Source organism: Ictidomys tridecemlineatus, chromosome 6 (assembly GCF_052094955.1).
Source record: "Ictidomys tridecemlineatus isolate mIctTri1 chromosome 6, mIctTri1.hap1, whole genome shotgun sequence".
Classification (NCBI taxonomy): Eukaryota; Metazoa; Chordata; class Mammalia; order Rodentia; family Sciuridae; genus Ictidomys; species Ictidomys tridecemlineatus.
Window position 1 is genome coordinate 200200635 of NC_135482.1, and position 27929 is coordinate 200228563.

The 27929-nt window shown below is 43.8% G+C and overlaps 2 long non-coding RNA genes across 2 annotated transcripts in view; one reads left to right on the forward strand and one right to left on the reverse strand.

The window, feature by feature from the left end:
• Positions 1 to 1937: 1937 nt before the first annotated feature.
• On the reverse strand, positions 1938 to 4814 carry LOC144365236 (uncharacterized). The gene is made up of 2 exons (XR_013423556.1): positions 4383 to 4814; positions 1938 to 2529 (listed from the first exon to the last, which is right to left on the reverse strand). It is a non-coding gene; the product is annotated as an uncharacterized LOC144365236 (long non-coding RNA).
• A 12085-nt stretch (positions 4815 to 16899) lies between these two features.
• LOC144365240 (uncharacterized) overlaps positions 16900 to 27929 on the forward strand; it is a 37693-nt gene continuing 26663 nt past the window's right edge. Inside the window, exons 1-2 of the long non-coding RNA XR_013423563.1 lie at positions 16900 to 17502; positions 23883 to 27448. This is a non-coding gene — a long non-coding RNA (uncharacterized LOC144365240). The remainder of the gene's footprint in view (positions 17503 to 23882; positions 27449 to 27929) is intronic.

Below are 27929 nucleotides of genomic sequence, written 5' to 3' on the forward strand. Positions count from 1 at the left end.
GTACATGGAGAGGTGTAAAATGATGCTTATAATTGAAAGGGTAAAGTTTCTAAGCTGCAAAGCCTGAGTTAAAATGTAAAGGACTAGGTATTGTAAAGTTTCTGAACTGCACACAGAACCTGAAATTCCTGAGGCAGTTAAGACAATGCCCGGTACCGCCCACTTAGTTGTTTAACAACCTGGACCCAGTGCAGTTTGGCACGTAGGCATTCAGGGCCCAAACCAATCAGTTTGAATGTATCCCCTCCTTAGGACTGACCTATCACTCCCGCCTGACCTGTTCCCGCCAATGAATGTACTAATCATGTTTGAGAGTTGTTTGATTTTCCCCGCGGTGTGTGGTGATTTGTTAAAGGAGACTGTGATGTGTGTAAAGTCCCTGCCCTCCCTAAAAAAGTGTACTTAAGCACTGCTCAACCCCTGCTCGGGGCTCTGGGCTGCTCTCCCTTTTTGAGTGAGCATGGAGCCCCAGCATGCTGGATCTGCAATAAACCCCTTTTGCTGTTGCATGAGTTGGTCTCTTGGTGGTCTCTTCCTCCGACCCTTACATAATGACAAGATACATAGGTCTGCTGAAGTCTACATTGAGAGTATAGAATTTTTGTTTCTAGACTCAGATTTTATTCACTGCAATACTTGCAGGCCTCTGAGAATTCACCTGGAGAGCCAGGAAACTGGTATTCCTTGATGACAGGACTTGTAGTGATGTTTGTCTCTATCTGTAGAGCCAAGGAACTGGGTTTTTATCATGACAAAACTCCCCAGGCTAAAGCACAGTACTTTAAGAGGCAGGGGCTTTGGGTTATATGATGGCAGGACTCTTAGGCCTGCTGAGGTCTATGTGGAGAGCCAGGGAAATTGGGTTCTGTGATGGCAGGGATGCTGGGTTCCATGCAGAGACAAAAGTGACTTTTATAATGACAGTATATACAGTGCTTCTGGGTGGGGTTTTCTTCAAAATCTAGGTGTAGTGGAGCACATCTGTAATCCCAGTGGCTCAGGAGGCAGAAGGATTACGAGTTCAAAATCAGCCTCAGCAACAGTGAGGCACCAGGCAACTCAGTGAGACTCTGTCTCTAAATAAAATACAAAAAAAAAAGGGGCTGGGGATGTGGCTCAGTGTTCAAGTGCCCCTGAATTCAACCCACATCACCAAAACAACAACAACAGACACAACAACAAAAACCCCACAGGAAACTGCAATTCTAGGATGGTAGGACTATCTGTCCTGCTAATATTTATGTGGAAAGCATTGAAGCTGAGGTTCTATTTATGGAAGAATTCCCGGTCTCCTGGAGTCTACAAGAGAGACAGGTAAGTGGGTTTCTCTGGCAGCAGTGAAGCCAGATTTGGACAGGCAGTCAGTGTAGATAGGTAATTTGAGTCAGATCAGATCTAGGAGGCCAATTTGAGTGAATATGGGCATTTGGATATTGTCCCCTGAGGGATCTTATCAAGAACCTGCCCCTGCTCCAAAGTAACCTGTCCCAGGAATTTCCCCTCCCTATAGGGAGATATAAGGTTGTTAATGTGTCCTTGGATACTGTGCCCTGCCCTTCCCCCTTCAGCCCACCAATTTCCCATCTTTTGGCCCTCCCACTGGGCATTCCTGGGCCTAGTCACTAGGCAGGAAGGAGAAAGATAAGGGGGAAAAGGCAGGAGAACAAAGGAATCCTAGGACATACAAAAAAGACAGAACACCTGGCTTCTTGGGATACCAGGATACCAGCTATGGCCCCCTTCTCCCTTGCTGGAGGAGTCTATGTTACCCCTTTTAAAATAAATCCTGGTTCCCATGCTTGCCTCAGTGTGCTTCTTTAATGTTCAAACTTCAACATGTGGGGAAGCAGGACTCTCACTGATAACCGGCTGTGTTACTGCTATTTATTTCTCTGATCATTGAAGTATAACACCGGAGAAGCATGCCGAGGAAAGTGTAGAGTGGAAAGTGGAAGGCTTTATTAAAGGATAGCAGAAAACACTTCCTCCTGGAGGAAGAAGGGAACCCAAAAGGTGGAATCCATGGAGGGGAGGGGTCTTCCATTTTTTATAGGTAAGGTCTTCTTTTATTCCCCCCCCCCATTTCTGTCCTTTGTTTCCCTTTATCCTGCCATGATAGAATGTAGGTGGGAAGGCCAAAAGGTTGGAGACAGATGACTGAAGGAGTAATCTGGGCAGGAAGGGCCTGGGGTGGTTTGATTAGCACCTCCTTGTTTGCTGGGAGCTGTTTCATTAACAGTTTCTTAGAATGGGTTCCAGTATTGGGGACATTAACATTTCAATTTACCCAAGTGCTGTTCTGGTTTTCTGAACTGCATTCTCGATAATGGTCTCCATTTTTTTTTTTTTATCTTACCACCTATGGTGGCCACTGAGTCACCAAATGTCTGTAAGTTATACTGACATCAATAGAGGCTTTATGGGGGCTGGGGATGTGGCTCAAGTGGTAGCGTGCTCGCCTGGCATGCGTGCGGCCCGGGTTCGATCCTCAGCACCACATACCAACAAAGATGTTGTGTCCGCCAAGAACTAAAAAATAAATAAAAAAAAAAAATAGAGGCTTTATGAATTGGAAAATGTGTCACTATGTTGTTTTTTATTTTCATTTTTTAGTTGTAGATGGACACAATATCATTATTTATTTACTTATTTTTATGTGCTGCTGAGATTCAAACTCAGTTCCTCATGCATGAAAAGCAAGTGATCTACTACTGAGCTACAACCCCATTCCACTATGTTGTTTTTATATTATTATTTTTGCAGTACTGGGGATTGAAACTAGGGGCTCTTGCATGTTTGGCAAGTGCTCTGCCACTAGTCAAGATCTCTATCTCGGGCTGGGGATGTGGCTCAAGCAGTAGCGCGCTCGCCTGGCATGCGTGCGGCCCAGGTTCGATCCTCAGCACCACATACCAACAAAGATGTTGTGTCTGCCGAGAGCTAAAAAATAAATATTAAAAATTCTCTCTCCCTCTCTCTCTCTCCTCTCTCACTCTCTCTTTAAAAAAAAAAAAGATCTCTATCTCTCCTTGCCCTTTATTTTATTGTTATTTTGAGACACAAGGGTTGGCTAGGTTGCCCAGGTTGGCCTTGAACTTTCCAGGACTCCTCCTGCCTCAGCTTTCCAAGTAGCTGGGATTATATGTATGCCCTACAGCACTGGCTCACCACATGTTTTTATTTATTTATTTATTTTTTACATTTTATTATTATTATTTTTTCAGTTTTAGGTTGACACAACATCTTTACATTTTTTAGGTGGTGCTGAGGATCGAATCCAGTGCCTCATGCATGCTAGGCAAGCACTCTACCATTGAGCCACAACCCCAGCCCTTCATCACATGTTTTTAAATGGAGAAAGATATGATTTAAATTTTCAAGTTACTTTAGTAGAATGCTGGAAACATTTTGTGGCAAAAAAGAAAAAACATATAATTTTCACATGGAGGGTGAGAGTAAAAAATTTGTCATAATGAGGAATTAAGAAAGTAATATAGTTCAGGGTTGAGCTCTTGAAGCTGAAGAGGTTGCTAAAGATGTTCAGGTGGAAGGTGTGGCTGTGACTGCACAGGGCTATAGGACCAGGTAAATGCTCTTTGGCGTGGAGAGGTTCAAGGATGAGTGTTAGAAAATTAACCACACTCGCATCACTCTGCAAGACAGGGGGCCTGCTTAAATTACCAAACAAAACAGGAGGCTGCTCCGGAGGCCTTTAGGGGATGATATGTGAAACCAAGTATCATATCATTACTAACACAGAACACAGACCTCCATAATTATCTCACTTCTAAATAATTTTCAAACTCATTTCTCTGTTTTAACAACGAGAATAGTAGCACAGTCAACTTCTATAAAATACCAGATGGTAATAAGTTACTAGGGAGGACTTGTACTTGGCAAACACAGGTTATTAAGTTCCTGTGACACTGAGATGCGATACTGTTACACTGGAGCCTTAACTCATGCTCAACAGTCAATGGGTTGGACTTTGCTTAAGCTCAGTGAGTGGTTTCTAGTGTGTCTCTGCTTGGGTTCACAGGAGGGCACCATCTGCAGCAAGCAGCACCACCCAAAGGAGCTGACTCCATGGTCTACCGACCCACTCAAGTCGATTCCTTTCTATGGAACCTCCCGCTGCAAGGACACCGGGCAGCCTTGGCTTTAGCTTTCCTGGGAGTCCACTTGGGTGAGAAACAGAGGCCTGGGGTCGCTCACCCGGGAACCCCAGCTCCAGCTGTGCGACTGCGCAGATCGCGACCTGGAAAGAGACCCCACCCTAGAGGCTCAGGGGGCTAGACGGAGCCCAAGCGCAATGGCAGGCAGTCGCCTGCACTGCTTCCTTCTCTCTTCCGCTGGTCCTCCCGTGCATACCATTAGCTCACCTGGACGCTACTGTGGGTCTGCTGTCCTCTGTGATTGCTTCCGCCCAGGTGAGCCCAGGCTCCCGACTTGCGGTGGCCTCGGGAGGGCGGGCGCGGCAGGCGGAATGGGGGCGTGCTGGGGGACCGCTGGGCAGTGGGGCGCGGAGGCTCCTGCCTGCTATATGGCTGCGGAGATAGCGGCGCAGGGGAGAGGAGCGCCCTGGAACGCTCGGTTCACAGCTGCCTTCGGAACTCTGACTAGGCGCCAAGGTCCTAAGGTGAAGGTCAGGTGGAGAGCGACAGCTCCCTCTGACCCCGCGGGCAATGGTCGCATCCTTAACGCAGAGGGGTCTGCAGAGCCTGCTAATTAGCTGGAGGGACTCTTGGTGGCAGAGAGCACCTCAGAGCTCGTCCTAAACTACAAAGCCAGAGTTGTCCTTGATGGGACTTAAACTCCTGGAACTTTATTGAGGAAGGACAGAAGTCACGTCCTTGGGCACATTTCTGAGATTAGCCTAGGGACCTGCATCTCCAGGCACTGGGACAGTGAGCCTGACACTCAGGGAAGCTAGGCACCCAATCTTCTTTTTCTTTTTTTTTTTCTTTGTTTCTTGTTAAAATTTTGAGTAACTATAAAAGTAACTTTAAAATTGAAAATAAGAAACCTATTTCCATGGCTTATGATTTTCAGAAAATTGTTTTAGCAGTATATTGTATTGAGGATATATAATCATATCACCCAAGTTTGCTGGGTTCCATGTGGTGATCCAGGAAACTAGGTTTCTATAGTGACAGTGCTTCTGGGCCCCTCTGAAATTCAGTGTCCGTTCTTTCAATAATGGAAGAACTTCCAGGGTTACTTGACTCTATCTGCAGTGCCAGGATTTCTATCTGGGTTTCTATAGTATGATATATGCAGTGCTGCTGAGCTCTGTGCAAACATCAGGTAGCTAGAGCCTATTGTGACACTGTGCTAGTAGACACTTGTAAAACAACAGAGAATGAAATTCTATATTAGTAGGACTCATAGGGATGCTGACTTTTATATGGAGAGAGGGACATAGGTGTCAATGATGGAGGAACTCCCAGTGCTGCTGGGCTCTCCCTGGAGTGTCAGGAAAGTGGCAGTACTCATAGTATTGTTGACCTCTGTGTGATCATCAGGGAGCTGGACTGTATGCTTACCAGATACACTGGGTTGCTGGGCTCTGCATTGATAGCCAGAGAATGGGGTTCTAGGATGGCAAGTTTTGCAATCCTGAGGATCTTTGTGTGGAGAGAGAAGAAACTGGATGTCTATGATTTCAGGATTCTCAAGTTGCTGGGATTCACATGGAAGACCCAAGGAACTGGTGTTCCATGAATTCAGGACTCTCAGATTTTCTCTGCTCCTGGAGAAGAGAAAGGGATTCTAAGATAACTGGATAGGCAGTACTTCTTGGTTCTAGGAAGAGGACCAGGGAACAGTATTTCTTTGGATGGCAGAATTCCCAGGGCAGATGAACTCTACTTAGAGAGCCATGGAAGACAGGTTCTTTAGATTTCAGGATTCATGGAGATGCTGACTGTATGAAAGGTGGGATGTTAATGGTATTTTAAGATGGCAGAATATGGGAAGCCAGGGAACTAACTTGTCTTCTGTAATTGAAAGATTACAAGGGCTAGTGTAATCTACATGTAGAATTGGGAAAATGGGATTCTATGATTGCAGAACACTTTAGGGATCCTGATCTGTATGTGCAGTGACAGGGAGCTATGTTTTTCACTAAGGGCTGGTGATCTCTGCATTCCAAGCTGGAAATGGAGTTCTATGATGGCAAGTCTCACGGTATTCTGTGTTCCTGATGGAGAGGTGGACAATGTTGATTGTAGTGATGGCAGAATGTGCAAGGATGTTCAGTTCTATGTGGAGTTCCATGAAACTAATGTTGTATGCTTGTAGGATTCATAGGGCTGCTTGGCTCTACATGGTGAACCTGGAAGTTCATTATGGCTTGATGTTCAGGACTGCAGCCTCTTCACAGATTGCCAGAGAACTGGGGATCTATTAAATCAGAACACCCAAGGCTGCTGGAGTCTGTTCGGAGATCTAAGGAACCCTAGTTCTATGATAGCAGTACACTGAAAGCTGCTGGACTGTGTATGAAGAATAAGGGAACTGGCTTTATAAGGTTGTAGAACTTGTAGAAATGCTGAGCATTTTGTGGAGAGCCAGAGAACATGGTATCTAAATTGGAAGGAAAAACAAGATTGGACTCTGTGAAAAAACAGGATATTGTTTTTCTACTGAGCTCTTTTTGGAGTTCTAGAAAGTCAGCAGTTGTAAAGCTGCAGGGCACTTTGTGAGGAGCCAGGATGTCCCGACCGGCAGGACACATCAACGTGGGCAGCGAACCTAGATGGGGAGGAATGAAGGGACAAGAGACATGAAGGGTGACAGCAAGACAGGAGTTCTGATCAAGCTGCAAACTTTTATTGTTCACACAGGGGTATTTATGTGCTGGGGATGGGGGAAGCTCTCTTATTGGCAGTTGCTGGATGTCTTCACAAGGTGAAATAACGCAGGATGTTTCAGGAAGACAGATGGCCGCAGGATGTCTCAGGGAGATAGATGGCTGCAGGGTGTCTCCCAGGCAGGATGTCTCCCAGGGGGCTGTTTCCTGTAACTGTCAGGCTATTCTTTGAAGGAGAACTCCCTTCTAGTCCCTGGCACTGTCAGGCTATTATTTGAAGGAGAACTCCCTTCTAGTCCCTGGCACCAGGAAACCAGGTACCTATTAGGGCATGATTCTGAGGTCTGCTGAGTGCTAGGTGGATACCAAGGAAAATGGAGTACTATTATGGTAGGAATCACAGAACATTTAGACAACATATGGAGAGATGGGAAACAGGGCGTCTATGATGGCACACATTGTGGTACTGCTGGTAATGGGGTTCTATGATGGCAGGGCTTGAAAGGCTAATGGACTTGATGGAGAGCCAGGGATATGTGGTTCTATTGATGGCATGATTTGTAGTTCTACTGGTCTCTATGTGTTGGAATAGTATAAAGGATTTATATGGATGACAAGCCTCATAAGCTGCAGAATTATACATGGAGTACCAGAGAAGTGGCACTTATGATGACATGATTTCCAGTGTTGCTGAGCACTGTTTGGATAGCCCAGGACTGGGATTCTAATGATGAAAGAATTATGAATTTTATGTGGAGAGTCAGGGAAGTAGATTTCAGTATTCACAGAATTGCTGGGTTCTATGTGGAGAGTGAAGAATGTGGGGTTCTATGATGGGAAACTATTCAGGACTGCTGGAATCTATGTGGTGAGACATTGAGCTATAATTCTATTGATGTCTAAGTACCAAAGGGCTGTACACAGACAGAGAGCCAGTAACTGGAATTGTATGATGTCAGGACTCATGGTTCACTAGACTCTGCTTAGCCCAAACAGTTGTGTTATTTGATGACAAGACTCACAGGGCTGGTAGACTCTATTTGAGCACAAGGGAACTGGATTTTTACAATAGCAGGATTATAAGAATGCTGGTCTCTTTGTTCAAAGCCAGGAAACAGATTCTATGATGGAAGGAATATAGGGAATTCTGACTTATTGTGGAAATACTGGAAATTGGGATTTTCTTGATGACATGACTCATTGGAACTGTTGGGCTCTTGATACTGAGACAAGAAACTTGTGTTACATTGATGGCATTATGTTTATATCTTCTGAGTTCTATGAGGTAATTCAGGGAACTGGAGCCCTATGATGGTGTGTATCATAAGGCTACTTGACTCTCCATGGTGAGTCAGGAAAATCTGGGTCGGTTATGGAAAGACTGTAGGGCTGTTGTGCTATATGTGATGAACCAGGGAAGTGAGATTCTATGATGGTGGTCACTCATGGCTTGTTGTCTCTACATGGGGTTCCAGGGAGCAGGAGTTCTCTGATGGCCGGTCAACCAGCACTGCTGTGCTCTATGTAGAGACCTAGGGACCTGATGTGCTATGATGGTGAAAAACCAGCCTCTACCTCAGAGCAAAGCCTGTCCAAGGAAGGGACTTGACCTTTGCCCTTGGAAAGACCACAGAGCACTCCTAGGCACATTCCCACCCTGCTAAGTTGTTTATCTACAAATAACAGGAGAGATCTGCTGTGCCAGATGTTCCTGACTCAGTCAGGATAGGTGGGGATCCATAGCAACCCCCTAGCAGCCAACAATCATCATGAGACAGGGAAATACCTGGGATGCCATATGACTCTCCCAGTAGTTTATGGTGGTTGATAACATGTTGGGAAACCATGTAGTTCAGCACCAACAACCCTCTTGGCTTAAACCAATCAGTTCAAACGAATCCCTCCTCTTGTAGTAACCAATCACCCCTACCCAACTTGTTCCCGCCAGTGGATGTGCTAATCATGTTTTAGAGTTGTTGTTTGATTTTCCCGTGGTGTGTGATGATTTGCTAAGAGATGCTATGATGTATGTGGGGGTCCCTGCCTTTTCCAAAGAATGTATAAAACTGCTGCAAACCCTGGGCTCAGGGCCTCTCAGCATCACCAGTTGCTGTGTGTGTGTGCGTAGGATTGAGCTAGCTCGCAATAAACACCTCTTTGCTGTTTACATTGATCTTGGACTCTGGTGGTCTTTTGGGGGTCCCGAATTTGAGCATAACAATGGTAGGACAGCCCAAACTGTTGGGTTTCATGAGGAGAGTCAAGAAACTGGCATTTTATAGTGGAAGGAGTCTCAGCATTGCTAGGTATATGTGTAGAGCCAGGAAACTGGGGTTTTAGGGGAATAAAAATTGCCAGGCTCTGTGCTCTATTTGGAGAACCAGGGAATTAAGATACTATGAAGGAAGAACACACAATGCTGATATTATGTATGTAGAGAGCAAGATTACAAAGTTTCTGTGATGGCCAGAGTCTTTATTATACTGGGGTCTACGTTGAATAGCACAGAACTGGAGTCTTTGATGACAGAACTTCCAGGTCTGTAGGGATCTTTGTGTAGTGCCTCAGAACTGATTTTTTATGAGAAGTGCATACTTGACTGCTGAACTCATTGTGTAGCAAAGGGATCTGCAGTCTGTGATGGCAGGATGTTCAGAATTGATGGCTTTGAGTGGTAAGCAATGGAATAGTGAGTCAATGATGTCTGGACTCCCAGAGCTGCTGCTTTTTTATATGGCAAACAAGGAAGCTGATGTTCTGTTGATAAGACTTGAAGTGCTCCAAGATTTATGAGAAACTTTAGGGAAGTGTGGTTCTGTGATGGTAGGACTCACAGTACTGCTGGACTCTGGTAGTAAGGGAACTGGGATTCTATTGATGACTGGACAACTAGGACTACTGTCTTCTAGATAGAAAGACATGGAACTGTTGTCTATGACAGCAGTACACACAGGGCTGCTGCAATCATCATGGAGACAGAGAAAGTTGTGTTTCCATGATATCAGAAATCCACGGGCTGTTGGTGTCCACATGGAGAGGCAGGTAACTGGCGTTGTAAGATGTCAGAATTCACTGGGTTACTGGGCTGTATGATGGCAGGATTGACAGAGCTGCTGAACTCCATGTGTAAGCAAGGGGAATTTATGGTATGCCTCACAGTACTGCTGGGATCTGCTTGGAGAGCAAGTTAACTTGGTTGTATGATGGCAGGAATTGCCAGGCTGCTGGTTTTAATATGGAGAGCAGAGAAAATGGGTTTCTCTGACAGGATTTCTGTGGCTGCTGGTGTGTATGTTCAAGGGGGAGACAATTGGGTTTCTATGATGGCAGAAATTGCAGGGCTTCTTGAATTTACATGGAAGTCACAGAAAATTGGGGTTCTGTGATGTTAGGACTTACAAACTTGCTCTGCTCTTTGTGGACAGCTAGGGAAATGGGTTCTTATGATGGCAGGATGTGAAGGACTGATGGACTACTGTAGAAAAGCCAGGCAACTTGGTTTCCATGATGGGTGGACACACAGTACTGATGGGCTGTACATCAGGAACAGGAGAATAGCATTCTATATGGTCAGGAAATCATACTGTCCAGAATGTCCATTGCTAGTATAATGCTCATGGTCTCAGAATTACCATGGCTGCTGGAATCTATTTGGAGACCCACAATGCCAGGGCTGCTTCTGTTCATGTTCAAAGCCAGGCAACTGGGATAATGATAGCAGGAAACTCAGGGCTTCTGGGCACCAATTGTATAGACAGGTGACTGGGGTTCTATTGATGGATAGATGTGCAATACTGTTGAATTCTATATCCAGAAAACTGGAGTTTTCTGATGGAAGGATTCTTAAGGCTGATCATGTCTACTGGTAGATCCAAGAAACTTGATATCTAAAATGTGAACAGTGCAGAGTTGCACATGTCCACATGGAGAGACAGGAACATACAGGATTGCTGTGTTGTATATGGAGACCCACCTAACTGGTGTTCTATGAGAGCAAAAATCATAGGGCTGCTGTGTTCCGTGAAAAGAGCTGACAGTTTCTTTCTTTCTTTCTTTTTTAATGGGGGATAAAACACCATAGCTATTATAATTTTTTACTCAGATCCACATTTTTCTTCCTGGAACTCTTTCTGAGCCTGTCCCTCATTTTAATGACTGAAACAGATGCAAAGAACACATACACATTTTGCTTTGAATATCTTCTTCCAGTTTTTTGGTGTAAAAACCTAGGAAAAGACTTGAGTATTATCATAATTCTAATAATTCTAATTTTAACTTTTTGATGAAACTGCAATTATTTCACACACAGGTTACACATTTGTCTTCACTCTTACCAATGCTTGTTATTTTAAATTATTTTGAAAATGGTTATATTAACAGGAGTGAGGAAATTTCACTGTGACTTTAACTTACATTACCATAATTAACGAGATGTTAAGCATCTTTTCATATTTGCTAGAGCAGTGTGTATTCAAGTTCTTTTTCAAGTTGAAAAGCATGTATATATATATATATATATATATATATATATACATATGTATACCCCTATTTATTTCTTTATGTGTGTTGGTGAGTCATAACAAGAAATATGGACAAGGCACAGTGTTGGATGCCAGTTAGTCTAGTGCCTTGGGGAGGGTGAGTCAGGGGGAATACAAATTCAAAGCCATCCTGAACAACTTATTGATACCCTAAAGCAACTTAGAAAGACCTTATCTAAAAATAAAATAGTTAAATAAATAAATAAATAAAGGTACGGGGATGGAGCTCAATAGTTAAGTGTTCCTGGGTTCAATCTCTGGTACCAAAAAAAAGGTCTTTGACCCAGTTTCCTGGCACTAACCTTCTGATCCTTGAATTTATGAAGCAGTGTGTCTATTTGCAGCCAGGGAGGTGAATCATGATCTATGAATTCTGGGTGGCTCTGGATGGCTGGGAGCAGTGTAACCAACTCTGTGATTAGCTCATTGGAACTTGTGCCCTCCCACAAGTTTAGGGAGGATTGAGGGTCTGAAGTTTCAGGTGATCACCATGAGAAATTATTTAATAAATCATTAAATTAAAAGCAAAAGGACAGGGACTAAGGACCTTCCATGTTGCTGAAGGTGCTGGGAGGTGGGACCTGGAGAGGGCATGAAGGGACATGCTCTTTATGACTTCTTTTCCCTGATTTTTGTCACCTGCCTGTTCAAGTTTATTATGTAAGATATGTTTGAAAGATAGGCTTTGTGGTGAATTGGCAGTACTAAGTATGCTGCTTTCTGACTCCTGTGAGCCACATCAGACAAAAAAAAAAAAAAGGTGGCCTTGAAAGCTCACATTTGTGTCCATAAACATGGGAGGTATTTACATCTTCTTGAGTCATCTTCAATTTCTTTATTCTATGTTCTATAGATTTCATTGTAGAGATCTTTCATCTCCTCAGTTAGATTTATTCCCAGGTATTTTATTTTCTTTGAGGCTATTGAGAATGGAATAATTTTCTTGTTAACTTTCTCTGTAGATTAATTATTGATGTATAGGAAAGCTACTGATTTTTTATGTTGATTCTGTAACTTGCTACTTTGACAAACTTGCTTATTAGCCCTGATAGGCTTTTGGTGGAGTTTTTTTGATATTATAAGTATAGGACCAAATCATCTGCCAACAGTGATAATTTGACTTCTTTCTTTCCTATTTTTATTTTTTTATTTTATTTTATCCCTTTATTTCCTTCTCTTGTCTAATTGTTCTTCCTAGAATTATATTAAACAGGAGTGGTGAGAGTAGATATCTTTGTCTTGTTATTGATTTTAAAGGAAATGCTTTCATGTTTCTTCTGTTTACTGTGGGGTTGGCTTTGGGTGTTTTCATATATACCCTTTAGGGTATTGAGGTAGGTTCCTTCTATCCCTAGTTTCTTCATTGCTTTTATTTTGACAATTTTGTGCTGAATTTTATCAAAGGCTTTCTCTGTGCCTATCAAGATGACTAAATGATTTTTGCCCTTAATTCTACTTATGTGATGAATTACATTTATTGATCTGTGTATATTAAACCATCCTTGCATCTCTGGTATAAAACCAAGTTGATCATGATGTATAATCTTCTTAGTATGTTGTTGAACATGATTTGCTAATATTTTATTAGGTATATTTTTAAAAAATCTAAGTTCATCAATGATAGTGGTCTGTAGTGTTCTTTACTTTATGTGTCCTTATCTGGTTTTGATATGAGAGTGACACTAGCTTCATAGAATGAATTTGGAAGTGCTCCATTCTTTTGTATTTCATGGATTAATTTGAGGAGTATTGGCTTTAGTTCTTCTTTAAAGGTCTAATAGAATTCAGCTGAGAATCCATCTGGTCCCAGGGTTTTATTTTTTGGAAGGCATTTTTTATGGTTTCTATATATCATTCCTAGTTATTGGTCTGTTTAGGTTTTCTGTGTCCTCTTGATTCAGTTTTAGCAGGTTGTATGTGTCTATTTCTTCTAGGTTTTCCAATTTATTGGAATATAAGTTTTCAATATAGTCCCTAATGTTCTGCTGAATTTCTGTAATGTCTGTGATTTCCCCTTTTTCATCTCTAATTTTATTTATGTAAGTCTTCTCTCTTTTCATTTTGGTTAGTTTGGCTAAATTCTTATCAATCTTGTTTATCTCAGAGTTAGCCACTTTATTGCACAAAGTGTGTCCACTGAAAGCCTATTTCACTGAAAGCCCATTTCTGTGCAAGGGCAAACCTGCATTTTCTTTCCCTTGGCCAGCCTTTCACATCCCCCTTTTGCAGCTGCCTGCTCTTTGCAATAGCATCCATTGGGCTTAGACACTGAACTTCTGCTGAAATCCAGAAGGCCTTGGTGGAAAACTCTTGTGTCCAAGATGAGGACAACCTGGTGTGTGTAGGACAGGGAACCTCCTGGCAGTAAGGAAGCAGGGCTTATTGACCCATGTGGAAGTGCCACAGGTCAGAGCAGTGCCCAGAGCCCAGCCAAGTGTAAGATCCCTTCTGCAGTCTTCCTTTCTGCCTTTCTCTTCTGAATTGCTTTCATGTATGCTATGTAGAAGTAACTCCCATTCCACCTGTTAATTGGTATAATTCAGACTCAAGATCAGAAAGGCAGGGCCTGGGTGTTTACTCAGTAGTTCTCAAAACTCCTTACATAGGCTCAGTCACTATTCCTAGACATAACTTTGTCCCAGCCTCAATATCATGTGTAAACACCACATCATGCCTATCAGCTTCTGGCCCCACCATAATGCAGGGCCCAGTCTTAGATGAAGGAAAAACCAAACCCACTTGCATCGGACACTGAGAAATCTCAGATCCAAAGCTTGAAAGAAAGGTTTAAGTCTTGAAAGGGGGGAATAGCAAATGAGGGCATTTAGTTTTAATTTTTAATTTTTATTTTCTTTTTATGTGGTGCTGAGGATTGAACCCAGGGCCTCACATATATGAAGCAAGCGTTCAGTCACTGAGCCACAGCGCAGCCCTGCAAGTGAGGGCATTTACTGCATGGTTCTCCAAACAATGTGGGGTACATTGAAGTATGAGCAAGTACCTATGTGGAATTACGTTATGGATGCAGAGACTTGAAGCGTGAGTACAAGCTGAATACAGAGCTATGGAGAGGGGTGGCGGTGCTAGAGCCCCAGAGTGCTTTCCAACCCTGAAAGCACCAGCTCCTCGCTGCCCATCTGGTGGGAACCAGGACAGCACTGCCACCGCCTGGTGCAGGTGGGAAACTACAGCTCAGAGTTGTTAAGTCACATAGCCAAACCATGCAGGCTTGGGCCAGGGTGCAGCGGAATTAGAACTCAAAAATCACGACCTGGAATGCAGGCCTTTCTCCCACTCCAGCGCCCTGGATTGACTTTATGGAGCCTGGAGGGCACTAGCCCTTCCCAGGTGTGGCTTCAGGGGTTCCTGGTCTCCACGCTCTGCTGCCAAAAAGATCCTCTGTTTGTGTCACCCATAGGAGGTACCTGCGGACAGAAGCCAGGTTGTAGGTTTCTGAAAGGTGCTTGGTTTATCCTGCAGTGGAAACTGTGGGCCTGGCATCAGCGCACCATGGCTCTGCCCTTTCTCTTCCAGGCTCCCCAGCCCGAGGAGGTGCTCACCTGTTCTGCTTCATTCCCACAGAGCTTCCACTAGTCCCCGGGAGGCAGGGACACTCTGCTCACCCAGAGAAGACCTGCAGGATTCCGGTGGGTTGGAGCTACAGTTGCTAACCTCAGGGCCACTATGGCTCAATGAAAATGAAGGGAAAAGTTAATTGGAACAACAGATAACACCTCTGCAGCCTCTGGACACAGAGAAAGTTGCTCAGATGGCAGAGTGTGCAAACCCCAACAACTGCTAAACCATCCTTTTAGATCAAAACATGGGATGATGGGCTCCATTTTAGCTAAAATATGCAAATGTATATTGAATAACCAGAACAGTGAATTTCAGAGGTTGTGCATCAGGACTAGGTAGTGGAATAGCTCTCTTCGCAACATTAAACAAGCTAATCAATCAACAGAGATGAAATTAAAAAGAGATGAAATTAAAAGTTGGGATGGAGGTATGAAGCTGTAGCATAATGTCCTCTAAGCTAATCAGAGGTGAGACATAGGGGCCCTAATGACAGCCACCTTCAGGTTCTCCCCTAGATGTGGTTCTGTGGGGATCCTGGAGTTTCCTCCATGTTTTTCTGTTGTTCCCCAGGAAGCACCTATCAACAAAGATGCAAGCCTGGGTTGTTGTGCTTGCATTTTTCTGAGTTTACCACCCACATCCAGAACTTTTTAATGTCTTTCCATAGGCAGCAACTGCATACTGAGCCTGAGTTTATCAGATGCATATACAGGTGTTTCTATTCAGAATTCACTTTTCCTCTGTGAGGTATGCAAAGGTAAAGGCAGTCCAGAGTAGAGACCTGGGGGAGCTCAGAGACACCAGGGCCTCCATGTCATGGATTCATAGCAGTTATGCTATTTGTTCACCCATTGAAGCACATCCTGATTGCTTAAGGTATTGGGGCATTGTGAATAGAAGTACTATATGTAACGGTGTGCTGTTATTTTGGTATACATTTTTGAGGCAGTTTTCTATATTTTTAGGACCATATGGTGACACCATGTCTAACTTTGGGGAAAATGCCCAGTTTCTTGATAGTGTTGAACTGTTTTGTGCTCTTCCATTAATGCACAAGAGTGCCTGTGGCTGTTCATCATCCTCATGGTTGATACTACACTTTCTAAATACCTTAGCAGCTCGGTAGGTGTGCAGTGCACTTGGGGTCTTAGTTTGTGCTTTCCTCATGACAGGTGATACTAAGAATCATTTCAATGCTTCTTTACCATCTCGTATCTTTCCTGTGAGTTGTCTGTTCATATCTTTACCCATTATGTGTCTTATTATTGAGTCTTACTATATTTTGTACACAAGTTTGTTTTAGACATATACTTTCCAAAGATTCCCCCAGTCTTTGATTTGTCTTTTTATTTCCTTAATATGATTTTTTTTACAGAGGAATTTAATACAGTCCACATTATCAGGTTTTTCTTTCATGTATTTCTTGTTGTTATTGTTTGTTTGTTTGTTAGCAGGGATTGAACCCAGGGTGCTTAACCACTGAGCCACATCCATAGCTTTCATGGATTTGGGGGGTGGGTTGTATTTAGAACCTCATCGTGAAACATGTGATCATGCACATCTTCTAGAGTTTTACAGTTTCCCATTTTAAATGCAAATCTATAGAGTATTTTGATAGGTTCTGGCATCCATATGTGTGGCTTCTTGAAGTGTGTGTCCTTTTGAAGTCAGTGATGTCTAGTCTAAGTTTAAAAAGAGTGTGTTGGGAATTTCTGGAATGCACTGAATCTTCAGATCAGGTTTGAGGTAGTTTCATCTTAATTATATTGAGACCTGAACAAAGACTATCTCTGTATTTATTTATATTTCATTTGATTTCTTTATAAACATTTCAAGATTTTCTGAAATATGATTGTACTTTAATACTTACATGTAAGTACTTCAAATTTGGGGTCTCTATTTTAAATATTAATTCTTTAAAATATTTCCTATTCCAGTTTATAAATTTCACTGTTTCCCCTACATGATGGCTGAAATATAGGAAATCAATGAAATTTTGTTTATGGGCCATGTACTTTGCTGTTTGCTATCTCCATCCATTCTGATCAAGACATAGGAGGTAGGCTCTATTTCTTTTCGATTTCCAAAATCATGACCTGGAATAGTCAGAACTATGAATTTAAGAGCTTCATTGTGCCTAGCACAAGGGGGTACATCTCTGAACAGTGAACACCCAGCATTCTTCACTGCCCACAGTGGCCAGGAGGGGCCACTCAGAACAACTTTCTCTGATCAACTGCTTTTGGGGGCTGTGTTCTGTGCCCTAATCAAACTTCCTTCTCCTGGGGACTCACCTGAGATATGCTACATAAGGGACTCCTAGAGGCTCTATCAAAGGTGTAGACCAGAGGTTTTTTTCTTCTTCTTCTTTTTTTTAATCCTGGGGAGACACCTGGAAAGATACCATGGACTGGGGAAGCCTGGTGGATATGTCTACGGTGAGGACCAGAGCTTCCTTCTCCTTGGCACCTACCCATGGAGGCTCCACTGTGGATTCAGGATGACTGAGGTACATGTGAGGAAAATATGAGGAAGAAGCTTCCTGAGCATTGCCTGGTTGGCTGAGAAGTAAGTTCTGCCATGTTCTTTACTTTCTCAGGTAATATTTTAGGAGAACTTATTTTACAACAGTATTTCTTACTGAGGCTTTCTTACATGCTCCTTATCATGGTATGTCAATGTATTTTGTGTTGCTTGAGTGTCTGAGGACACAAATGCCCCCTCAAGATGGTGCAGGGAGGGCCCAGTGACTGGAGTCTCATTGGGGCCTGAGGGTAAGGGCTCATGAAAATGCAGCAAGAAGCTCTCAGGAGCCTCTAGGGTGAGATATGCAAAAATTATGATGGATCACACTACCCAGATTCCTGGGTAACTGTAGAATCCTCATTGCAATTACCAGAGCCTTCTGCAGGGAGGGCAGCATGGTCAAATGACAGACTGTGCTACCCGTAATTCTTGGGGATCTGCAACTTGCAGAGACCTCTGCAGAGAGGGCTGTACTGACAAAAAATCAAACTATGCTGCCAATTACTTTTGGGTGCCTTCTCTGCCCAGGAGCCTCTGGGGGTGAGAATTATAAGGGCAGAATATCAGACTTCAATGCTCAGAATCTCTGGGGATGCCTACATACCCTGTAAGCCTGTAAGTCCCAGAGGATTTTGTGGTGATGGTTTTGTTGGTAGAGCTCACTTCCTAGAATCTCCAGGGTCCCAGGGAAAGCATGGGGTCTTCAGCTCCTGTGATCCTCAGCAGGACTGTGCAGGGCAAACACTAGACTGCATTATCCAGAACCCTCAGGGACTGCAGCTTCCAGAATCCTCTGCGGTGAGTGGGCAAACCACTGGACTGCATTACCCACAATCCTAAGGGGGAACTTTAGTTTCAGAATTTTCTGCAGTGAGTAGGAAAAACACAGGACTAAATTACCCACAAATCTCGGTGTCAGTAGCTCTCAGGATCCTCTGTTGTGAGGACTGTTGGACTGAGAGCTTAACTACAGTATCCAGAATCCTTGGTGGGGTGTGTTGCCCGATAGTATGCAGCCTGCAACTCCCCGAGGCCTCCCAAGTGAGAGCTGTGCATTATGCAGGTCAGACTACACTACCTACAATTCCTGGGGACACACTGTTGAATGTGCTGCCTATAATTCCAGGAGGCTTCCACAGTGAGGTCTTCAGTACCAAGAGAAGCATGTGGCCTTCAGTTCTCATGACCCTTGCAGTAGGGGCATGTAGGCAAAACACTGGACTACCTTTTCCAGAATCCTCAGCGGGATCACAGTTCCCAGGATCTGCAATAGTGAGGACTGCAGGGTAGGGAGTTGAACTACACTACCTAGAATTCTTGGAGGTGCCCTGTGTCCATGTGGCCTGGAACTCTCAGAGGCTTCCACAGTGAGGGCTATGGAGGTAGAGGGAAAGACTATACTACCCAGAATCCCTGGGGGCCTGCAACTCCCAGACACCTTCCTTTTGAGTACCACAGGGGCAAACTTTGTATTGCACTACACAGACTCCTCAGGGGTGTCTAGGTAGGCTTGTGCTACACAGATCCCAGAGCCATGATGGGGTTGAAGTCCACTTAGGTAGGATGGATTGCACTACTCAGAATAATCATGGCCCACAGCTCTCAGTGACCTCTGCGGTCAGAGCTAACTGAGTAGAACTGACTACAATACTCAGAATTCCTGGAGGCTCTGAGCTCTAAGTAGTCACTGTACAGTTGAACATAACACCAGGCTATAATACCCATGATCCTTGGGGGCTTGCAGCTCCCAGAATCCACTGTAGTGATGCTGCATGGGCAGAACACCAGAATACACTGTATAGAATCCCTAGGGATGCCTGAGTGACTGTGTAGCCTGCAATTTCTAGAGACCTCTGCAATTGGGGCTGCATTGTAGAAGACTGGATTACACTACCCAGAATCCTGGGTGGGGGTATGAGGTTGAATGTGCTACTTGAAGCCCCCATAAACCTCTGAAGTGAGGGCTGAGTGGGCAGAATGCCAGGCTACACTGTTCAGAATCACCAGGGGTGCCTGAGTAGCCTGCACCTCACAGAGACCTCTGCAGCTGGCTGCAATGTGGAATACAAGACTGCACTACCCAGAATCCTGATGGTATGAGGGTGAATGTTGCAACCCCTAGGCTTCTGGGGTGAGGGCTGCATTGGTAGAACACCAGAGTCCACTGCCAGGGTTCTCCAGGGTGTCTGGGCCAGCACATGGCACACAGCTTCCATGGTCCTGAAGGGCAAAGACTGTGTGAGCAGAACACCAGACTACACTGCCCAGAAACCCCGAGAACCCTGAATCTGTGTAGCCTGCAGCTCCCAGAGGCATCCATGGTGCGAGCTGGACAGGCAAGACAGACAGAATAATCTAGAATGCTCATAGGCTACTGGGAATTTGGTCTGAGCTCAGGTTCTTCTAACCTCCTACAGTGGTCACCCTGGGCTGGGAATTAACAGATTTTCTTAAAACCCCTGATTCTGAATTGGAGCAGTCCCTGGCTAAGTCACTCTGTCTCAAAGACTACATGTCCCAGAAGCCTCTGAGGTGGTCTGTTTCTGGCCTCTGCCCTTGGGCTGAGGGTCTAGACTCCCTGTAGCTGCCTCCCTTTGTGCCTCTGCCTGCCTGTCTCAGGCTGCTGTAACACTTGGCCTGGTGGAGTGCAGCCAGGGTGTCTCCTGGACTCCATTTCTCCTTTTCTGAGATTCCACTCCTCAGGTGCCACAGCCAGACCTAATTAGAACAGTGGGAACATATTTTATTCATTAACTGCTGAGGGTGGAAGAAGGTGCTTACATTCACCAGGGAGCCAGGAGAGGCCCCGCCTCTGAGCTGGGAGGAGCTCCTGCACAGCGCATGGCCAAAGGGGCGTGGTCAGTAAGGGGCAGGGCCTTGCCACCATCTTTAATGCTCCCTCCTTGAGAGTGAGGAGCTGACTTCTCCCTCAGGACCAACCCGAGAGAGCCCTAGTCCTCAGAGTGTTGGGTCACTCCATGGGGAGTGGAAGAGCTTCCTTCTAAGGGCAGATTGAGAGAGACACCCAGGTTGCGGACTTTCGTGGGTCATGCCTCCAGGGGCTCACGGAGCTCCCTTCTCCTCAGAGCAGCCTCAGTGTTGATTCTTGGCTTAGGGACTTTCATGAGTCACGTCTCTAGGGATGCCTGGGGTTTCCTTCTCCTCAGCAGCCTGAGAGAGACACTTGGTGTGGGGACCCTTGTGGGTCATATCTCTAGGGGTGCCTGGGGTTCCCTTTAACTCAGAGTGGCCTGAGGGAGATGCCTGGTGCGGGCACCCTCTTGGGTCATGTCTCTATGGATGCCCCGGGTTCTGTTCTCCTCAGAGCAGCCTGACGTAGGGGCACTGGGGGGCTCCCTCATCCTTACAGCAGCCCGAGGGAGATGCCAGGCCTGGGGAGCCTCGTGGGTCATGTCTCTAATTAGACTGGGGGTTCCCTTCTCCTCAGAGCTGCCTGGGACAAACGCCAGGGTAGCTGTGCATGGCGGAAGGGGGCGTGGCCAACCAGGGGCGGGGCCTCAACCCCATCTTTAAGGCCGCCTCCTTGAGAGTGAGGGACTGGCTTCCCCCTCAGGACCAATCCAGGAGAGCCCCAGTCCTTGGAGTGTTGGGTCTCTCCACAGGGAGGGCCAGAGCTCCCTTGTCGGAGCAGATTGAGTTCCCAGGTTGGGGACTCTCATGGGTCATTCCTCCAGGGACTCACGGAACTCCCTTCTCTTCAGAGCAGTCTCAGTGGACTCTTGGCTTAGGTACTTTTGTGAGTCATGTCTCTAGGGATGCCTGGGGTTCCATTCTCCTCAGAGCAGCCTGAAGGAGACACTTGTTTTGGGGACCCTCGTGGGTCACATTCTAGGGACACTGCGGGACAACCTCATCCTTACTACAGCCTGAGGGATATGCCAGGCCTGGGGAGCCTCCTGGGTCACGTCTCTAAGTAGCCCTGGGTTCCCTTCTCCTCAGAGCTGCCTGGGGCGGTTGCCAGGGTTGCTGTGCTTGGCCAAAGGAGGCAAAGTCAATCAGGGGTGGGGCCTCGCCGCCATCTTTAATGCCGCCTTTTTGAAAGTGAGGAGCCTGCTTCCCCCTCGGGACCAACCCTGGAGAGCCCCATTCCTGGGAGTGTTGTGTCACTCCACATGGAGGGGCAGAGCTCCCTTCTCAGAGCAGATTGAGAGAGACCCAGGTTGGGGACTCTCGTGGGTCATGCCTCCAGGGGCTCACAGAGCTCCCTTCTCCTCAGAGCAGCCTCAGCATGGACTCTTGGCTTAGGGACTTTTGTGAGTCATGTCTTAGGGATGCCTGGGGCTTCCTTCTCCTCACATTGGCCTGAGGGAGATGCCAGATGTGGGGAGCCTTGGGGGTCGCAACTCTATGTAGGCCCTGGGTTTTCTTCTCAGAGTGGCCTGAGGGAGATGCCTGGTGTGTGGACTCTCTGGTTTGTGTCTCTTTGGATGCCTGGGGTTCCCTTCTCCTCTGAGTAGCCTGGGGGAGATGCCTGGCTTGGGGACCCTCATGGGTCATGTCTCTAGGGACACCTGTGATTCCCTTTTCCTCAGAGCAGCCTCAGAGAGATGGCTCAGAAGCTTCTGGCAGCTCTGGCAGCCGGTGAGGAGATGGTGGGAAACATGAGGAGCAAACCCTGTCCTGGACCTGAGAGCTGAGGGCAGCCTTGGCTGTCAGCCCCACTCTTTCCTTCACAGTTTTATCCTGGCTCCCTGTGCAGCAGTTACCCTTCCTTAGGCTGTGACCCTCATCATCTTAACATAGTGACTTAGGGTGGTTTCTAGGGAACCTGTCAGGGAGGAAGGAGGAATGTGTAGGGAGAGAGGAATGTACAGCCTAAGTGAAGGGGACCCCAGTCCACTTCGTTGTTTTCCTTAGTGTTTAAGTGGTTTGCTTTTTCTTGCAATGTTAACATAGTAGAAAAAAATATTGAAAAGTACATATGTTAACAGCCCACTATGTTATTTTTTTTTAAAAATTAATTTTTATTTTTGAGTACTGAGGATTGAACTCAGAACTTATCTTTTTTTTTTTTTTGTTGTTGTTGCATGTGACCACTGAGCCATATCTCCAGCCCTATTTTGTATTATAGAGACAGGGTTTTACTGAGGTGCTTCATGCCTTGCTTTTGCTGAGGCTGGTTTTGAAGTTGAGATCCTTCTGCCTCAGCCTTTTGAGCTGCTTAAGTTTATTTTTTTTTAAAGAGAGAGTGAGAGAGAGAGAGAGAGAGAGAGAGAGAGAGAGAGAGAGAGAGAGAGAGAGAGAGAGAATTTTTAATGTTTTTTATTGTTTAGTTCTCGGCGGACACAACATCTTTGTTGGTATGTGGTGCTGAGGATCGAACCCGGGCCGCACGCATGTCAGGCGAGCGCGCTACTGCTTGAGCCACATCCCCAGCCTCCTGCTTAAGTTTAAATATATTACTTTTAACAAAGCCAGAATTTATTAAAAATACATCTCATGTTTTTTTGTGGAATCAAACTCATGAACCACATTTTTCTTTTTTTTAAATCTCTGCTTAGTTTTTTTTTTTCAAGTTTTTTTAGTTGTAGAAGGGCACAATATATTTATTTTATTTATTTCTTTTTATGTGGTGGTGAGGATCAAAACCAGTGCCTCACACATGCTAGGCCAGCGCTCTACTGCTGAGCTACCACAGCACACGTTTTTCTTTTGGTGGAGAGTTTAATTAGCAAGAAGCCACCCCTCCAGGACCCTTTTGCTAAGGCCTTCCCCTCCAGACCCTGCCTCTCCTCTAGGCTCCACCTATATTTTATGACCCTGCTTGTCCTCCTGATTCACCCTTTCCCCTACTTCCTACCCTGCCTCTCCTCTAGGTCCTACTCATGTTCCAGGGCCTGTCCCTTCCTCAGGTCCCACACCTCTGTGAAGCCCTGCCCCCTTGTGACTCATTCTCCCCCTCCTTCAGACCCTGTCTCTCCTCCAGATCTTTCCCTTCTTCCTGTCCTGCCCCTCCTCCAGACCTCACCCCTCCTCTTTCAAATTTTTTGTTTGTTGCACGTGGACACAATGCCTTTATTTTGTTTATTTATTTGTATGTGGTGCTTAGGTTTGAACCCAGTGCCTCACACATGCTAGGCAAGTGCTCTACCACTGAGCCATAACCCCAGCCCAACACTCCTCTTTAAACCTGCTTTTTCTCCAGACCTCACTTATCTTAAAGCCCCCCTCTCCTGACCTTCCATCCCCCTCCTCCAGACTCTGCCCCTGCTAGTCTAGGATGAGCAGCTCCCTGCCTGCTGTGCTAATTGGCATTATATTTGTAATGGTGCACAAATAACATCTTTTGTATAAACACTGACATCCTGCATTGGATGAATTATCTTGACTAGTATCAAAATTTGACATACCATGAAATAAATTTAGAAAAGTCACCTTTCTCTCTCTTTTATTCTCTATAGATCATGAACATTTGAAATAAAATCAGAATTTGTTAAAGGGCAGATGACAGCCAGCCTTGAGCCCTGATGATCCCAGGATCCCATCCAGTGGGAGAACTCTAAGTATCAGTCCAAGCTTTTCTATGCTAATTGATTCATTTATTTTTCTTATTTTAGAGTTATTTTGCTATGTAATTCCCCATGGCCTTTGGTTCTGTGTAATAGGTTTTTGCTGTTCAATTTTTAATTAATATTCTTTCAATTTTCTACAGAATTTTAAAAATTTTTTTTAGTTGTCAGTGGATCTTTTTATTTTATTTATTTATTTTGTTTATTTATTTGTGGTGCTGAGGATTGAACCCAGGGCCTAATACATGCCAGGCAAATGTTCTGCCTTTTTGCCACAACTCTAGTCCTGTATAGGATTTTTAATTCTGTGAACTTCTATTTTTTAATTCATTTTCTATTTGATTACACCAATAAGGAATATTTTAAAAATTTAGTTTACTTTGTTTTTGATTGAGACAATTGTTTTGTTTGAGAGAATTGTCTTGTTTGGAAATGCTCATAATCAAATGATTTTAATTAATTTCGATTTATTAAGACATGTTTGAGACTGGATGTGCAGCTCAGTGGCAGAGCACTAGCCTGGCATGTGAGAGGCCATGGAGTCCATCCCAGCACCACACACACACAGAATATGTCTTTGAGAGGACTCAAGCATGAGAGGTATAGTTTCAAAAGATCACTATTGGGGCTGGGGTTGTAACTCAGCAGTAGAGCACTCGACTAGCACGTGCGAGGCCATGGGTTTGATCCTTGGCACCACATAAAAATAAGTAAATAAAACAAAGGTATTGTGTTGAACTACAACTAAAAGTAAAGAAAAAATTCTAAAAAAGATCATGTATTTACACATGTACACATATTCCAAAGTGCCTCTTCCAAATTCATATGAAATTATTCTCAGAAAATTTCAAATCAGTTTTAAAAGAGAAGAGGGATGATGATATTTTTAATGTTAACTATTGATATTTCATGATATTTAAAACCACTATAGATGAAATCTCCTGAGATTTTTTGTAATTCAGATACATTTACTCAAAATAAGCTTTTAAAAAACATATTTTTTTTTCTTTTCAAATTTAGAAAGCATTTTCATATGTCCTATTAAAGTTCTATATTCATCAGAAAGTTCTCTTATTCCTTGCATACAAAGGGATGGGCCTTCTAATGAGCATGATACTTTATGTTGTCAGGAATTCTTGTGGGAGAACTCTTTAAGTGTTTTGCCTCTGTCCAAAATATCATTTAAAATGTATCAATTTGCTTTTGATTTCAGAAATTTATCTTTCTTTTGAAATTATGTATTTATTAGTATTTAGGGTTATCCATGTAGGAAATGCCATGATTACATTTTATCCTAATGTTGGTGCCCCTATGTGCTTATAAGGTGGCTTTCAGAATGCAGGTGAGTATCTCTCTCATATTTGTTGGATTCATTAGAAAAGTACATGCACTTTTGATCATATTTAAATGGTTACATTTGAATTATTAGAAGCAGAAATCAGACATGTTAGTATTGTGAGCTGAACAAAGTGCAGGTTTACTTTAATCATTTTGAGGAGGCTGACATAATGGCTTCTGCCTTGTTCTATACCTGCCATAGTTGTCAGATGTCTCGCTTGGAGAATTTTTTTTTTTTGACACTGGGGATTAAACCCAGGTCCTTGCTTGTGCTATGCAAGCCCTGAACTACATATGTCCCCAGTCTTTGTTATAATTTCATTTTGAGACAGGGTCTAGCTGAATTGCTAATGTCAGCCTCAAATTTCTGATTCTTCTGCTTTATCCTCCCAAATAGCTGAGATGACAGGCATGAGTCAAAGTGCCTGGCTTGTCCTGGAGGATTTTGATGTCAGTATCATATGTTTCCAATGTGTTAATAATTTCCTAAGCTAGATTATGTTCATATCATATGTTTCTTATCAATATTCAATAAAGCCTTTTTGTTGTCTTTTGATGGTATGCTTAATGTGAACATAGTTTATGATGTGACACCATTGTTTATGGTGATCTAGCTATGCAATACACTGTAAGGAGAGTATTTTGATTCTGAGAGTCTCAAGTGTTTTAGGTCCAACATGTTTCCTTAAGAGGAGTGATTATTCATTTTCTATTTGATTACAAAAATAAGACAAATTTATTTTTTGTGTGGTTCTGGAGGTTGGTCCTAGGGACTCCTGCATGCTAGGAAATCTTTCTACATCCCCAGGTCCATAGATCCTTTAGTTGTCATTAGCTTCATGATGAGCTAGTGACAATAAAATTACTTAGAAGTTCAAATAGAGTTAGACTCATACAAGAGTGTGGGCATCCATAGCTCCTTGTGATTTCTAAAAGGTAAAGTGTTTTCTCACAACACAGCAGCATCTAATATAATTTCTGGACCAAGCTGACACCTCTGCTTCTCTTGGCTCACCACTTCCTGCAGAGTTCTTGGAGGAGATGAATATTTCTTTGACTATTTGTCTCAGTCACAAATATTTGATTATATTGCTGCTAAAAAGGTATGCATAGAAATAAAATAGAGACAAGGATTCTTTGGGATAAATGATTCAGACACAGTGAGTCAATTTGCATTAGGACTTTTTTATATAAAGTCATTGTTTCAGGAAAGTTAAACCAGGAGTTGAAATCGAATCTCTAAAATGTCATTTTTTTTCTCCTCTATTGATCAAGTTTTAAGAAGGCAAACCTAGAACCTGGTGATAGCATAAAAATATAAGGAGTTTACTTACGTTATTACTTCAACATGAAATATGTAAAAGAAGCACATACTTTGAATTTTATATTAGTTTGAACTATTTGATTTTTGTGTTATGAAGGTTTATAATAAAATACAGAACTAGCTAAGAGTGTCAGTTACCAGTAATTAACTGTATGAATAATTAAACAAGTAAGTGTTTGAGAAAATATAACCATGTCCTAAGGTTTACTTTAGAGTAGTTTAATGTTTTTTTTGTTTTTGTTTTTGTTTTTTTTTTGGTGGGGAGGTACTGGGGATTGAATCCAGGGACACTTAATCATTGAGCCACATCCCCAGCCCTTTTTTATATTTTATTTAGAGGAAGGTTCTCACAGAGTTACTTAAGGCCTCACTAAGTTTCTGAGGCTGGCTTTGAACTCGAAATCCTCCTGCCTCAGCCTCCCAAGATGCTGAGATTACAGGCATGTGCCACCATGCCAGGCTTAGTTTTATCTTTATACAGAGATTGAAAATAAAGTTCAGAGATTTCCCAGGTAGCCTCAATCTGGTTTCTTCCCTTGTTATGACTTAGGTGAGCTGTCTCTAAAGTGTTAACATCTTAGACCATTTGTCATGAAGAAAAAATAATGGTATGTTAACATTAACTGAAGTCACATATTCTTTGGATTCTCAGTTCTGTGTCTTCCTGTTCTAGGATCCCAACTAGGAGCCAACATGACATCCAGTCATCATGTCTCCATAGACTTCTCTTGGGGTGACAGTTTCTATGAACTTTCTTGTTCTGATGACCTTGAGAGCATTGAGGACGACTTGTCAGGTATTTTTATAATTTTTTTTGAATTTTCCTTTTTTCATATTTAAACTGGGGCTGTGGGTCTGGGGGAGGCAGGTCACAGAGGTGAAGAGCTGCTCTGTCATCTCTTGTCCTTATTGTCATATTAGTATTGACTGTGCTCACCTGGCTGAGGCAGTGCCTTTCAGGTTTCCTTGTGTTTCTCATATTTAGCCTGGGGCTATTGGATTGGGGGAAGCTGGACACTGAGATGAAAAGCAGCTCTATCATCTCATGCCCTCAAGGTGAAATGTTATTATTGATTGTGCTCACCTGCTTGAGGAAGGGCCTTTCAGGTTTCTTAGTATGAAGTTACTCTTTTTTTGCATGTCCACATTGTCTGTTCTTCTGGAGGAAGTTGTAATGCAGAGCCCATGCTCAGGGATCAGAGAGTTAGCTCTACCTCCTTGATGACTGTGTCTCTCTCAATTATATGGAATTCTTCTGGACAAGAGGTTTCTACTCA